Source organism: Pelodiscus sinensis, chromosome 1, assembly GCF_049634645.1.
Source record: "Pelodiscus sinensis isolate JC-2024 chromosome 1, ASM4963464v1, whole genome shotgun sequence".
Classification (NCBI taxonomy): Eukaryota; Metazoa; Chordata; order Testudines; family Trionychidae; genus Pelodiscus; species Pelodiscus sinensis.
The window spans coordinates 187231378-187245550 of NC_134711.1; the positions used below are offsets into that span (position 1 = coordinate 187231378).

Consider the following 14173-nt stretch of genomic DNA (forward strand, 5'->3'; position numbering starts at 1 on the left):
TCTTTAATGTATTTAATATAGTCTATGTCTAGACTGCAGGCTTCTTTTGGAAGAAGTTTTTCTGGACGAGATCTTCCAATAAAATTCTTCCAGAAGAGAGCATCACTACAGCAAAAGCGCATCAAAAAAGATAACGTCCACACTGAATGGACACTATCTCACATTTAAGCTGTGATTACTATGGACAGAATGGCCACCAGGACACCTGTGATTTTTCCTCTTTCCTCTCCTTTCGAAAGAACTCCCTCTTCCTTATCCACACATGCCTTTTTCCTAAAGAGCTTTCGGAAAAAGGCTTCTTTCTCATAGAAAGAGGTTTACCAATGTTGGAAAAACCCCTCTATTCTTTCAATTTTTTTTTCAAAGGAATACAATTGCAATGTGGATGTATGTGAAGCTTTTTCGGAAAAAGGCCTCCAAGATCTCAGGAGCTCCCTGTCCACTGCTCTGTGTGGCAGAGTTTTCATAAACCCAATAAGGTTGCTCCCTGAATTTCTGAGGAGGGATGGGGTTTGACTGAGACTTATTGTGGTTACTTTCACTGATCATTACATATAGTTCAAAGCACATACAATTCGTTAAGCAGCGATTAATTTTTTTTAAAGAATAAGGAGCAACGGGAAAGGCTAAAGGAAAACACCCCACCCCGCTCTGTGGCAGGGGGACATCACAAACAGCATCACTGGAATGTAAAGGAAGTTCACAGTCTGCTTCTCACTTGTCCCAGACCTTGGTCTCGGGCCCTGGCTGTTCTGCAGGGACATTTGTGCTGGTGCTGGCCACATGTCTTCTAGGTGGCAGAACCTTTCTTCCTAGCGTCAGCTCCACCCTACACCCCACACATTGGGGTTAGGATCCCCCCTCCTAACCTGGCCTGCAAGTCCTCTTGGCACATGGCATCTCCCTCTGCTGGACCCTCTAGCAAGGAACCCCCTTGCTGTCCCCAGATCAGTGGCTTTGAAATAATATTTAGGGTGGGGGTGCTGAAGTGCACCCCCCACCTTACCCTGTTCTTACTCCTCACTGTGCTCGGCTTGGGCCATAACAAGAGATGGCTGTGGAGTCTTGGGCATGGGGCTGAGGGTCAGGGCCCTGCTGTGGCCAGGACCCAGAGCCAGCAGTCAGGATCCCAGAGGTGGAGGGAGCTGGTGGCCTGGACTCTGGGCAGCAATGGGGCCCTTGGGTACAGGTTGGTGGCTGGGACCTTGGAGCAGGATGCAAAATCTGGGGATGTTGCTGCACCCCTCCTTCCCATGCCTATGCCCCAGCTGCTCACCGCTCCTGACTCTGGACTGTTCCTGCCCGAGCACCACTCTTCTCAGCACCAATGCTGTCCTGCCTTCAGCTCCCTGGGTCCTGGCTGTGCTTGCTGCAGTTCTGCTCCCAGCTCAGCTCTGCTCCCTGAGCTGCTTCTCTGACTCTACTCCCAGCCCCGACCTGCTTCCTGGGCTGCTTCTCTGGCTTTTGTGACTGAAGTCCTGTTGCCAGCATGGATCTGCTCCCTGGGCTGCTTCTGTGGCTCTGTCTGGCTATCACGGCTCTGTCTGCTCCCCAGCTCAGCTTGGCTCATGCTCAGGCTTGCTCCTTAGCTTGGTCCCACTCTGCCAGACAGGCAAGTCCAGAGCAGAATGGGAACCTCTCCCCTCCCCCCCCCCCCGGCCTCCTGACTTCCTCATTAGCCTGGCCACCCTGTCAATCAGGCTGACCTGGAACACTGGCCTCTCCTCATCGTATCTGGGGTCTGTCAGTCTCAGAGTCCTGACCGACCCTTCCCCTTCTGTTTGGAACTGGGAGCTAACCAACCAAAAGAGCCCCACTGTGTTTTAGCAAAGGGCCAACATACAGATAAATCTTTACATACAGATAAATTGAGTCCTGCACGGATACAAAATTTGTATCAACATCTGCAAAAATGAGCAGTGGATATCCTCATCCCCACCAGTGTATATTTCTGGATTTGCAGGGCTTTACAGATAAACTGAACTTCAGGGGTGTTCCTTATCATTGTTCTAAGTCTGAGCTATAGTAAAATGCAGGACAATGTAGCACTTTAAAGACTAACAAGATGGTTTATTAGATGATGAGCTTTCGTGGGCCAGACCCACTTCCTCAGATCAAAGGATCTGAGGAAGTGGGTCTGGCCCACGAAAGCTCATCATCTAATAAACCATCTTGTTAGTCTTTAAAGTGCTACATTGTCCTGCATTTTGCTTCAACTACCCCAGACTAACACGGCTACATTTCTATCACTGAGCTATAGTAGTGAGGTACAGCAGAGAAGATAACCTGCAGTTTCAGCACTTTTAGACAGGGACCTTTTATCTACAATTCTCTGGAAAGAGTCTTGCACATTATGGACTTCGTAAATAATAAATTACACACAAAGGGCTACATTAAAGGAAAAAGTTGGGAGGAGTCAGATTTATATTTACCAGTGGACCCATAATTTTGCCACGTTGTGCACTGACTGAGGCTGGGATCGTGTGGAAAAAAATTGTATGTGATCACGTAAGGAAATGCTGTATCACAGCACATATGCACAAAGGGATGGTATGGCTTTCCTAACTTTCAAGTGCTTAACTTTGCAACCTTAACATAGGTTTTTGCAAGTAATTTTCTAGATGTTTGTAAAATGTATTATTAACAGGGTGTGAACGATGACCCTTTAGCACTACAGCACAGACTGCAGTTGCTGCTGCAGCCCTACTCCCAGCATGGATGTGGGACTACTGCCACTTGAGATATGGGGCTTACTGTATCAGTTAACAGCAGGAAAAGGCTCTTATCCCAGAGCAATTATGTTGCTGGTGCATGTTCTAAGTCCAAGGCATGCCTGAGGGGGAATCTCTCAACCTACTTCTGTTTCTCTCCCCACCCCCCTGGGAGTTGGAGGAACTGCTGACCCATTTTGGTATCCCCAGATTGAGGCTGGGATGCTGAAATAATGTGCCAAGACTGGTCAGGGCTCAGTCTACCTCTCTTTTCATCTCCAGCCCAGCCCACCAGCTACCAGTGCAGTATGTGCATCTTTGGTGGCAGTGTGGGCCTGATGCTTTAGAATATTCACATTCCGTTATTATATTGGTAGGCTGCCACCATTTTCCTGACAAACACAAGTGAGAACTGGGAAGTAGCAATTTAACCATTTATAGCCTAGCTGACCTTGAATGGAATTGCTCTAGTTCCAGGGCTTTATCCCTGCCCTGTTCCAAAGGTCTGCAGCAAACAAAGGTGAAGAGGCAACATCTCAAAAAAGGGACTCTTGTTTATAATGCAGGTCATTAGACAACCTAAATATAGGAGTTTCTGCCAGCTCCCTTTCTAATAATAATTTAAAAAGGGACACTCAGGTCCAAGGACTGGGGCAAGAGAGCATGTGTGATCAATGTGAAATGTATTTGTCTCTGACAAGGAAATAAAATCACATCTTACTTATGTCCTTCTAAATTTGAAACAGCTGTTGCCTTCTGGCACTGCCTAAATGCCTACATACTTGACCACATGAAGGCAGAATTCCAGGCCTCTAGTTTCCTATGGTTGCATATCGATGACATTATTAATCTGTGTTTACCAATGCCACTGTGGAAAAGGGAGTTTTGTTTCTGCTTGTATGTTTTCTTTGACATGATTTTGTCAGTAGAAACCATATTTAAAACATCTCTCTCACCTCAACACTGAAGGGGACAAAATTAATCTAGCATCAAGGGCGCCATCAGAAGTTTCTCTGGTTGGTTGTCTCAGTGGTCTGTTTCATTGGACCAGCTTGCTACACCATAATTCAGGGAAGCCATGCATCTGGGAGGATGCATGTCAGAGAGCACTCTCCCAGAGCCAGCAGATCAGTGTTTCCAGTACTGTAATGTCTCCCCTTTCATTTCTGCTTTTGGGATTTACTTCTGGGAATCCCATCAAACAAGAAAGTAGTGCCTTAGGCACTTTGGAAGGACTATGGATGGCAAAACACACTGATCACTCTTCATATTCAGAGGTACCCAATTTTCTCCAAATCAAATCTGCACCACCTCACTTTATTTTCTACATCTGGTAAATAACAGAGGAAGTGGCACACAGGAAAGCTCAGAATAAGTCATCAAAAAGAAACAGTGGCGTGGCTAACCAGCTTGGAAACATTAGTGTTCAGGGATTTTAGCTATGACCATGGTTGTTATGGTTCAGTATGCTAAAATAGTCCTGCTATAAATTCATTTCAGATGGGTTTCAGTCTCCTTTTTGCCAGAAGGAAGGGGATCATCAATAATGTTGACCTTTTTTTTTTTTTTTGGTCTTTATTTTATTTTTCACGTGTGCAAACCTTGTGCCCTTATTTGTTTCGGCAAGAAGGCCTTTGAGGGACTTTGCTCACTGTGGCTAAAGTTTCTTCCAAGATTAACTGACGTTCTTTAAAAGTACATCAGTTTCCTTTTAAGCAGGTATTTGCTTACCACGTAACTGGGTGTTAAATGCTATTGTAGTTATAAAGTTTGCTGGGCTCAGCTCTAGATTTCCTTAAGACATACTGCTGACATCACTGAATCTCTCAGATTCCTTTCCCTCTCTCTCCGGTTTCCTCCTTCAGGTAATTCCAACTCAGACTCTTACCAACTTGGTTTTGACTGACTGAGTCAAGGAAGACTTTTGAAGGGTATGGGGGGAGTGTTTAAAACATGCATCTGTACTGTACCTAAAGGATACTCATTCTTTTATAAACAGTTGTCTGACCTGTCATGACGATAACATCTAGTAAGAAATCTGAACATTGATCTTTCACAGGTAAGAACTAATTGGTTAAAAAAAATGTATTCATGGTTAAAAGAAGTTTGAAAATTTTGGGTTAAGTAAAGCTTAATGAGTCCATTTTCTCCTATTTTTAGCTATGTTAGTAATGTATGGTTCCAGATATTATCTGCAAAAGAAAATCTGCTTATTAAATCATGCCTGCATATGAAAAATAGAACTACCAAGCAGTTCAGTGATGGTGCAGCAAAGTCTGTCATGTTTTATTCTTCCCATTCATGCAATAATCCAAACATTATATTTACAATGTGTTTTGGTGTGTAATACAAGAGTTATCTTTGCAAAACTTTTTCTGTTATGGTGTTTTTCTGAAGACATTGTTAATTATTTTTGTTCTGTTAGAAATCTGCTTTTGCTAAAGTTCAGTCATTTATTTCTCCTTTTTCAGTGGAAAAATCAGTTTTAGTTTTCACAGTGGGAAACTAGACAATCATTTTAAATTCTCTGATGCATATTTGTATAAGAAAGGATTTTGTAAATTTTCTGTTGTAGGTTTAAGTCAGGTAAACAATTCTGACTTGGAGAATATTGTGCACTTTTTCCCAGCTCCTGAATGGTGTCTTTACATTTCTTCTTTGTGCATAACAAGTCTGACTTAGTTTCAGCAACAGGACTCTTAAATCTGACTTTCAAATTTTCTATTACTTCTCTATCGCTTAGTTATACCTTCCCTCTATTGTTTTTCTTTAGAATTTATACTTTGAGCATATTTATTGTTAAATTGTATTTCCCATGTCATGTAGGTTATGGAAATGAAACAAAACTAGCATTTCTACAATAATTATATTATCTTTATAACCAACATTGTTTCTCCACTTAATTTTGCTTATATTTATAGTCATTTTAGAGTCCTCTTCATCTTAATCTCTGAGTGCTCACCTTAAACCTTGACATTTTTTGGTTTTGAATTCTGATATGGTATCATCACTCACAATTTCTTCTTTCAAAGCAGGGAGGTTGCAGGGGCATTTTCAAAACAGAACTGCTACAGAAATAGCTTTATTTTTTTCTGTTGTAAAATGTTGCTCTGGGCTCTCTGCACTGTCTGGTAACCAATTTATGTGAGGAAGAAAGGCTCAAAATATAACTTAGTGCAGTCGGTCGTACATTAAAAACTGGCATCATTTTTGCAAACTGGAGCACTGAGGAGACCAAAAACTTCCAAAAGAATTCCATGTGGGTAAATTACACATGGACTAGAGACAAAAACAGCAACAGATGACTTGGGCTTCACTCTTTCAACACCTCAGTCCCGTTACTTACAATAGACTTTCAAATGAAAACAAATAGTGCTTTTTTTACGCTAGTTGCTCATGCAAAGAAAAAAATAAACAAGGCATCAGTTTGCAGTACTGATTGAAGCTGAAATTTTGGTTTGCACAGATTTTACAAAAAATGCTCTTTTATGCAGAGCCAACCACCTCCTGGACTTCCCCTCTCCCCTTAACTGTTTTGTACACAGAGCTTCAGGACATTGGAAATAAACTCAAATTCTCTTTGCTTCTAGAAAAACCAGAGTGAATTGTGGGTTGATGGGTTTGTATTTAATTTGGCAGGGGGTTGCGGGGAAACAATCTTTATCTTTTTGCCTATAGGAATATATATGTAATTAGGGAAAACACTATCTGGTCCCTCAAACAGTTAAATTCAAACTCTCAAATATGAGTTGAATCCATTAAATGTCAAGTATTTGAAAGCTGCCTTCCTGCTGTGATGTCCCTAACCCACTGGAATTAAAGCGCGTATGTGAGTTACTTGAATGAGTTCCTACAGACTCCAGGATCACCTCAGCACTCTATATATCTGTGCTGCTAATCCGTTAAAAGACTTGGAGCTAAGACAGGAGAGTGTGCGCCCAGAGTAAACGGCACAGTTGAAGGAGACAGAACTCTTATACCTGTGGCATATAAATTTAAAGTGAAAGGCCAAATCATTCTCTTGGCATCTAGACATGCATGGGATTAAATACAATGCATTCCAGCCTGAGCCAGCTGATAAATTCTTCATATGGCAGGAAAAAGGAATATCAGCTGCATCTTTCCTTAGGAATATGTTAAAGTCCATTGCATGGACAGTGCATATTGCAGGCTTACTGTGAGTTGGAGGATGGGCCAGGTGGAAAGTAAGCAAAACAAAAAAGGGTGACTTTTTATGAATCATCACCACCCTAGCAGCCAGTGGAAACTCTTGTGCGATTGCAGGCACAGGGTTAGTTGAAAAATTCAACACCGTTCATTTTTGCTCCCCTCCGGGACAATAGTTATTGTACAGGAGAGAAATCCTGACTCCAGTGAAATGCCTGGTAAAACTCCCATTGATTTCAGTGAAGCCAGGATTAAACTCCAGCAGTGGAGTGGAACAACGCTGCTTTGGGGTAGGCTGGGGACAGGGAGTATCATGGAAGGACAGGTGCTGCATTTGGATTTACTGAATTCTACAAGGTGATAATATGAGATGTTCCAGGATTTGCCTAGGCTGAACAATGAGGAAAAATCCATCCTCCCGCCTGCATGATACAATGGAAATTCTGTTATTGAAAAGTCCCCAAGTCTTACAAATATCTTTTGCCTCCCTGTGAATTTCCCCGTAGCATGCCATATTACACTAGTACTTTGGGAACTATGCTGGTATGCTTTGGATTTCTTTGTGGAGCTGAAGATATTATTGTTGGCCTAAGCTGCTCTAAATGCTTTAGGAGATGCCTGCTTGAGACAGCCCCGCTACCCCTTTGCTTGTGCTATAGCTGCTGCAGCTGAAACCTGCAGAGGTGCTCAAGGTGGAGCCAAGGAGTTGCTGATGTGTTACTTTCCTGGAGGAGTAATTTAGGACTTTGTTCCCCACCGTGGTTCAAAATAGCCCAATCTGTTGATCTTCAGGACAGGCTGCAAAGTTATTTTGTTTTCTCTGGCGTTTAGGGAGGGATGGGGGTATCTGAGGATTAGCAGTTGAGAAGGGTGAGATATTTTCACCTGTTGTTTTTTGTTTTGTTTTGTTTTGTTTTTAAAAAAAGAAGCTTGGCCAGTGTAATGTTGTTATGTAGTGAGGATTGACAGCTGGACTTGGTGTACGCCATGTGTTTTCAAATAAGTGTAAAAGGCACTCGAAGCTTTGGCTAGCCAATTTTAAACTTCCTTTATAAATCAAAAGTAATAAAGTACAGTAAGTTGTGATCAGCAGTGGCATGCTAGTGTGACCTGGTTAGATTCAATTTGTTTCCACAGCTTCGGCTCAAGTGCTCCATACTAGAGTAAATCACAGCTTGCTCCTCTTCTCTAGTTTCATAGATTCCAACGCTGGAAGGGACCCTTATAATCATTGAGTTTGACCTCTTGTATAACACAGGCCATAGAACTTCAATGAAATCATTCCTAGAGCACAGTTATTAGGAAAAGAGCAATTCTCGAGTCTTATTGTCATCTACACTTTTTTTAAAATCTCACTTAGCACTTTTGTGTTAAAGATATTTAAAAATAAAGATTATCCATTGAAACAACTGGTGTAATTTGTAATGGAACAATACAGAAATTGACACATTTCATTCAATGCATGTCCTTAAAAATGCTGACTTAAAAGTGGATTAGAGTGAGTTGCTGGGAAAACATGAGGTCAAGTGACAAAGATTTTGTCAAAATTTCTCTCCTTTTTCATAAAAAAGCTGGGGAACCTCCTAAAAATATTTTTTTTAATCTTTCAGCCAGTTACATAACTCTGTGGACAATAGTTAAGGCCTTATCAAACAGTTCATTATGTCACGAGTAATTGATCACAAAAAATAAAAGCAAATATAATCATGAAAGAGACATGGATATTGTACATAAGACTGTTTCAACACATTTCATCAAAACTTTTCTGTCAGTGGTGGGGAGAGGGAAAGGGGTGTCAATAAATAGACATTTTCTGTGGAAAATTTGTTTTTGTTGACATTTTCCACGGACCTCCCCTCAATTTTCAGACAAGCTCAGATTATAATACACAACTTCCTGGTCCCTCTCCCAGCATTTTCACTCTGCCTCTCAGCTGGTGAATCCACTGTCATTCTCTAGCCCCACCAAACAGTCCTGGCTTCCCTGCTGCCTTAGTCATCTGCGACCGTACACAAAAGAATCTAACCTAACTTCCTAGATGCTAAACCTATTAACAATCTCAATGTGGCCAATTAACAATCTCAAGGGGCAGAGCCTTGGGAGAAAGGGCACCCGAAGGGACAGGACCTCAGGCAGAAAGGGATGAGCAGGGGCTAACTAGCCTCCCCACACCCGGCCCTCAGCACTGCTCAGCCAGTGCTCAATGGGGACCTGGTGGTGATTTAAGAAGCCTGGGGCTCTGGCCACTGCTGCTGCCTCAGTAGAGGTGGAGTCCAAGAGCCCCGGGACCTTTTGAAATGCTGGGCCCAGAGTCAGCTTCCCCCCATTAGCTCTCTCCCCTGTTGGAAAACCTGAACAATCCTACCCCCTCCCATCCCAAAAAAACGTGCCACAAAACTACAAAAGCAGCCCACGTAGGAAAAATTATGAGACATCATAGAAGGAAACCAAATGTGATCTCTGTGATTTTTGTGGAAATGTAAATCAGACTGTCCCACCTATAAAAAAAAGGCCCTGACTAGTGTTCCCTGTAAGCTGAGCACTTGGGTGGCCACCCAGGAGAAATTCAAGTGCCTCTCCGCTGATTGGCAGAGCATCCACAGAGGCCCACAGCCAGCAGCATGTGTTTCTATTGGTGGTGCACATCTGCACATGCTTTTCTACACTTAACAAATTTTAATCTGCACCTGGGAGGAAAAAAAACTACAGGGAACATTGGTCCTGATCCTGGTATATGTGTGGTAATGCTTAGATGTTCTAGCAAATTTGCAGATCTCTGTTTTTTTCAGAATTTAACTGAGGCAGCATTTGCATAACATTTCATGCAGTGAATTGTGTGAATACAGAGGACTGGATGGATCAAGAAATTAGTATTTGATCAGGAAACTTTTTATTTCCTTCTGGCAGCTGTTTTGTGACCCATTTGGAACATGCCCTTAGCCTCAGCCAAATTCCTGGTACACTGTTGTTACATCATAAAACCCACTGTCACCACACTCGTTCTCTCTGGCAGTCTCACGAGAGAGTCAAAGATTAAAATGGCATAGCATATTAAGTGCTGCTTCAACACTAAAAGTGGAAGAATATCAACCAGGCAGTGAAGGAAAACTTGCACTGCCGTTGATATTAATCACAGTGAATAATAGTCTCAGAGGGGTAGCTATCTTAGTCTGTATCTGTAAAAACAACAAGTAGTCCTGTGGCACATTAGGCTATGTCTACACTACAGCACTATTTCAGGATACTGAAAGTATTCTGAAATAGCTATAGTCTTTTGAGCAAACCCATTATTTCGAAATATAATGGGCTCACTATTCCGACTTCCCTGTAAACCTCATTCCACAGAGTGTAAGGGTCATTTCGGAATAGCGATTTACTTTGAAATAATTGCTGTGTAGAAAGCGCCAAATTTCGAAATATCCAAGTTATGCAATTTCCATAGCTCAAATTGTGCAGCTTATTACAAGCTCAGGAAGCAGTGTAGATACACCCTACTTGAAACTAACAGATTTATTAGGGCATAAGCTTTTTGGGTAAATTCAACTTCATCAGATGCATTTTGGTAGAAGTCACAGAAGGAGGAGTATAAATAAAGAAGAAGTTGCTTGTGTTAATGAAGCTAATCAAATCAGAGTTGGAATGGGTCATTCATAGCATTAAATCTGGAGATGTGAATATAAAGAGATAGGAAATTGTCTTTGTAATGTGTTAACCAGTTGAGATCCTTATTCGGTCCTAAATTGATAGTGTTGAATTTGCAAATGAATTCCAGTTCATATGTCTGCCTTTTATAATTGGTTTTTGAAATTCTTCTGTAGAAGGATGGTTACCTTCAAATCCATTACTGAATGTCCAGGGAGGTTAAATTGTTCCCCCATTGATTTATTTGTTACCCTTTTTGATGTTTGATTTGTGTCCATTTATTCTTTGGAGCAGAGACTATCCAGTTTGGCCAATATAGATAGCAGAAGGGCATTACTGGCACTTGATGGCATATGTCACGTTAGTAGATGTGCAGGTGTATGAGGTCTTCATGCTGCGATTTATGTGGTTAGGACTTATGTTGATGTTGCTTGTACAGATATGTGGACAGAATTGGCAATGGGTTTTGCTGCAGGAATAGGTTCCTAGGTAAGTGAATCTGTGGTACATTGTGTGGCTGCTGGTATTTGCTTCAGTTTGGGGGGAGAAGGTATGTGTTTGTAGGCGAGGACTGGCCTGTTCCTCAAGACCTGTGAGGGTGAGGGATAATTTTCTGGGTTGGTTGTAGATTGCCAATGATACACTGGAGGGATTTAAGCTGGGGGCTGTAGGTGATAACCAGAGGTGTTCTGTTATTTACCTTGGTGGGCCTGTCCTGAAGAAGGTGAATTTTGGGTACTTGTCTAGCTCTGTCAATCTGTTTCTTCACTTCCCCTGGTGGATATTCAAGTTTTAAAACTGATTGATAAAGATCCTGTAGGTGTTTGTTTCTGTCTGAAGGACTGGAGCACATATGGTTGCAGCTTAGGGCTTGGCTGTAGACAACAGATTATGTAACTTGTCCTGGATAGAAGCTAGAGGTATGTGGGTAAGAAGAGAGGTCAGTAGGTTTAGATAGAATTCATGAGCACTAAACTCAATTACAGATACATTAAAAGGCAAACACAATAGTGCAGCTTACTATGCTTTCTTTCCCCCCGAAGTTTGTCGTCTTATTCTTCATGTCCTTGCTCTTGAACTAACCGTACCAACATACTCAAAGCTACATACTGTTTATGCCCTTTGCAGCTCCCATACGTGATAGTGTGAGTGTCATGCTATGCGACTCAGAGGTATGTGGTGTTTGAGGTCATCCCACTTCAGGAGCGTTGCAATTGAAAAAGGTATTGCACAGTACATTTGGATTTTCTGAACCAGAAAAATTTGCCTTTTGATCTTTTTATTTCTTCCAAGTATAAAATAAGCAAGTTGTGACTTGACTGTCAAGGCTTCAGAATAACACGTACATTAATTTTGCAACATCATATTCAGTGCTTCTCTATGAGAAAGAACTTACAAATACTACCATGATGCCATTTGTCAGTGCTTGTCCTTTAGTGGAATCCAGAAACTTGTTCAATGGAGCACTCCCGGTGATATATCCTCCTAAAGTATCCTGTAAAGGAAATTTTGGTTTTGCTGAGTGTTGTCATGCTTTTGTAGATTTACTGTTCTCTGAGTTGCTCTCTGTAGATTTTATAGAACACCTTTCTCCTGGAATGCTTCTGAGTCATGGCTAGAAAACAAAAACAAACACCTCCCCTCTCCCTCTTCCTTTCCCTCACCCTGCCCCCGCCCCTCCCCCCCCACACACACATTTGCTCTTAGATACTTCAAGACAGTCTTATGAAACTAGTTAACCATTACAGGGTGAAAGTGCCTAGTAGGCAATAATCTCTGAACACATCGGTTAAAAGTACATTGCTTAAAAACACATGCTGTAGGAGCTGAAAGGTTAACATGGGAATACACACACACACACGCGCACACACACACACACACACAAAGAAGCAGGAACAACAGACAGACCCTTGTTTTTCAGCCTCAGAAAACAAATAGATCTGATTTTCACAATCTGCTTAGCATCCAGAATTCCCCTTGAAATCAATGGGACTTTTGTGTGATCAGTAACTTTGAAAAAGTTAAGATGAAAGGGAAAGACGGCAATGCAGAGCAGTATCTGTCAAAGGCTTTGGGTGACAGCACAGGCTCTAATTTTCTCTCTTTTGCCTTTCGTTATTGTCAATAATTCTCAGTGGATGCAAATATCACTAAGAAACAATGGTGGAATTAAGAAACAAATATCAGTGTGGGAGATCAAAATGTTACAAAAGATGTAGGGCTGATAGTGCACAGAAAGTTCAATGAGTTTGCAACGCAATGTGCTACTAAAAGAATTCCAATACAATTTTGGAGTTGCATACATGTAGAATCATAAGTCTCAGAGGGCTGTGTTAGACTGTATCCTCAAAAACAACAAGCAGTAATATGGCACCTTAAAAACTAACAGATTATTTGGGCATAAGCTTTCATGGGTAAAAACCCACTTTGTTAGATGCATTGGAGTAGAACAATAGCAATGAGGGCTAGGAGGGACCTTGGAAAGTCATTAAGTCCCCCTCATCAGTGTGAAGGATGGCAAAGTGAACCTAGACTATCCCTGGCAAGTATTTGTCCAGCGTGTCTCTTTAAATCCCCAATGATGGAGATTCTACAACCTTCTTTGGAAGTCTTTTCCAGAGCTTAACTGTCCTCCTATTTTAAGAGTATTTTCTAATACCTAACCTAAATTTCCTTCACCGAAGTTTAAGCCCTTTACTTTATGTCCTAACTTCAGTGGTCATGGAGAACAATTGATCACAGTCCTTTTATAACAGCTCTTCACATATTTGAAGACTGCTATCAACTTCCCCCAAACTTTTTTTTTTTTTTCAAAATAAAATGTGTCCTGTGTTTTTAATCCTTCCTCAAATTTTCTAAAACTTTTATCGTTTTAGTTGCTCTGTTCTGGGCTCTCTTCAATTTGTCCACATCTTTCCTAGAGTGTGGCACCCAGTATTGGACCCGGTACTCCAGCTGAGGCCTCATCAATGCAAATTAATGTTCATAGGTCTTTTCTAGTTATTATTTTACGATCAGTCATAAAATCATATCAGTCACTAGGAGGTGATTCATAGTATATTATGTAGTAAAAACAAGAAAAGATTTTAATATTCTGTTGTATTTTGGTCTACACTACCTCTCAACTCAAGCTTCAGAATGCCTTATTAGATTCACTTATTTTTAACACTTGTTAATAGAATAAGAGTTACCTTTGTATAGAATCACCAGTTAATGGTATGGTTGTTTGCTAGGGCTGGTCAAAAAATACAATCTTTAATTAAAGTGTTTATTTTCAATGAACATTTTAAAAAATTTCATCCAAAAACAGAGGCCTGAGAATCAAAACATTTTTGGTTGAAATCTGAAAACATTTGTATTCAAGAAATACTGCAGTGTGTCTCATATCAGGGATTTGGTTTGGCTTTCTCATGACACCATTCTTCTCTTTGGACCAGGACTCCTGTGATGCATTACTTTCCCTCTCCAAGAAGGAAGACTACAGAGTCTGGCTATGATGGACTGGGTCAGGTCCGGACACTGCTTAGGGTGTCCGCTCAGGGTGAATTGCTCAAACTCAGGGCTCCTTACAGCCCCAGACTGGAGACCGTTCCCAAACAGGTCACAAACCAGTCACGCAGAGCTCATCAGCTGCCAATCTGATCCGCAGGAAG

General features: G+C 41.5%; 1 protein-coding gene across 5 annotated transcripts in view; it reads left to right on the forward strand.

Moving 5' to 3' along the window:
* The window catches only part of KCNJ15 (potassium inwardly rectifying channel subfamily J member 15), a 95547-nt gene that overhangs the window by 52107 nt on the left and 29267 nt on the right, over positions 1–14173 (forward strand). For 2 of the 5 annotated variants that reach the window (XM_014575451.3, XM_014575454.3), the window contains one exon: positions 4711–4770. The exons of 2 other annotated variants lie outside the window; for them this stretch is intronic. The gene's annotated coding sequence lies outside the window, so the exon portion shown is untranslated. Of the gene's footprint in view, positions 1–4426; positions 4577–4710; positions 4771–14173 lie in introns of those variants that run through there. One more of the 5 variants, XM_006111792.4, reaches the window with a different exon arrangement.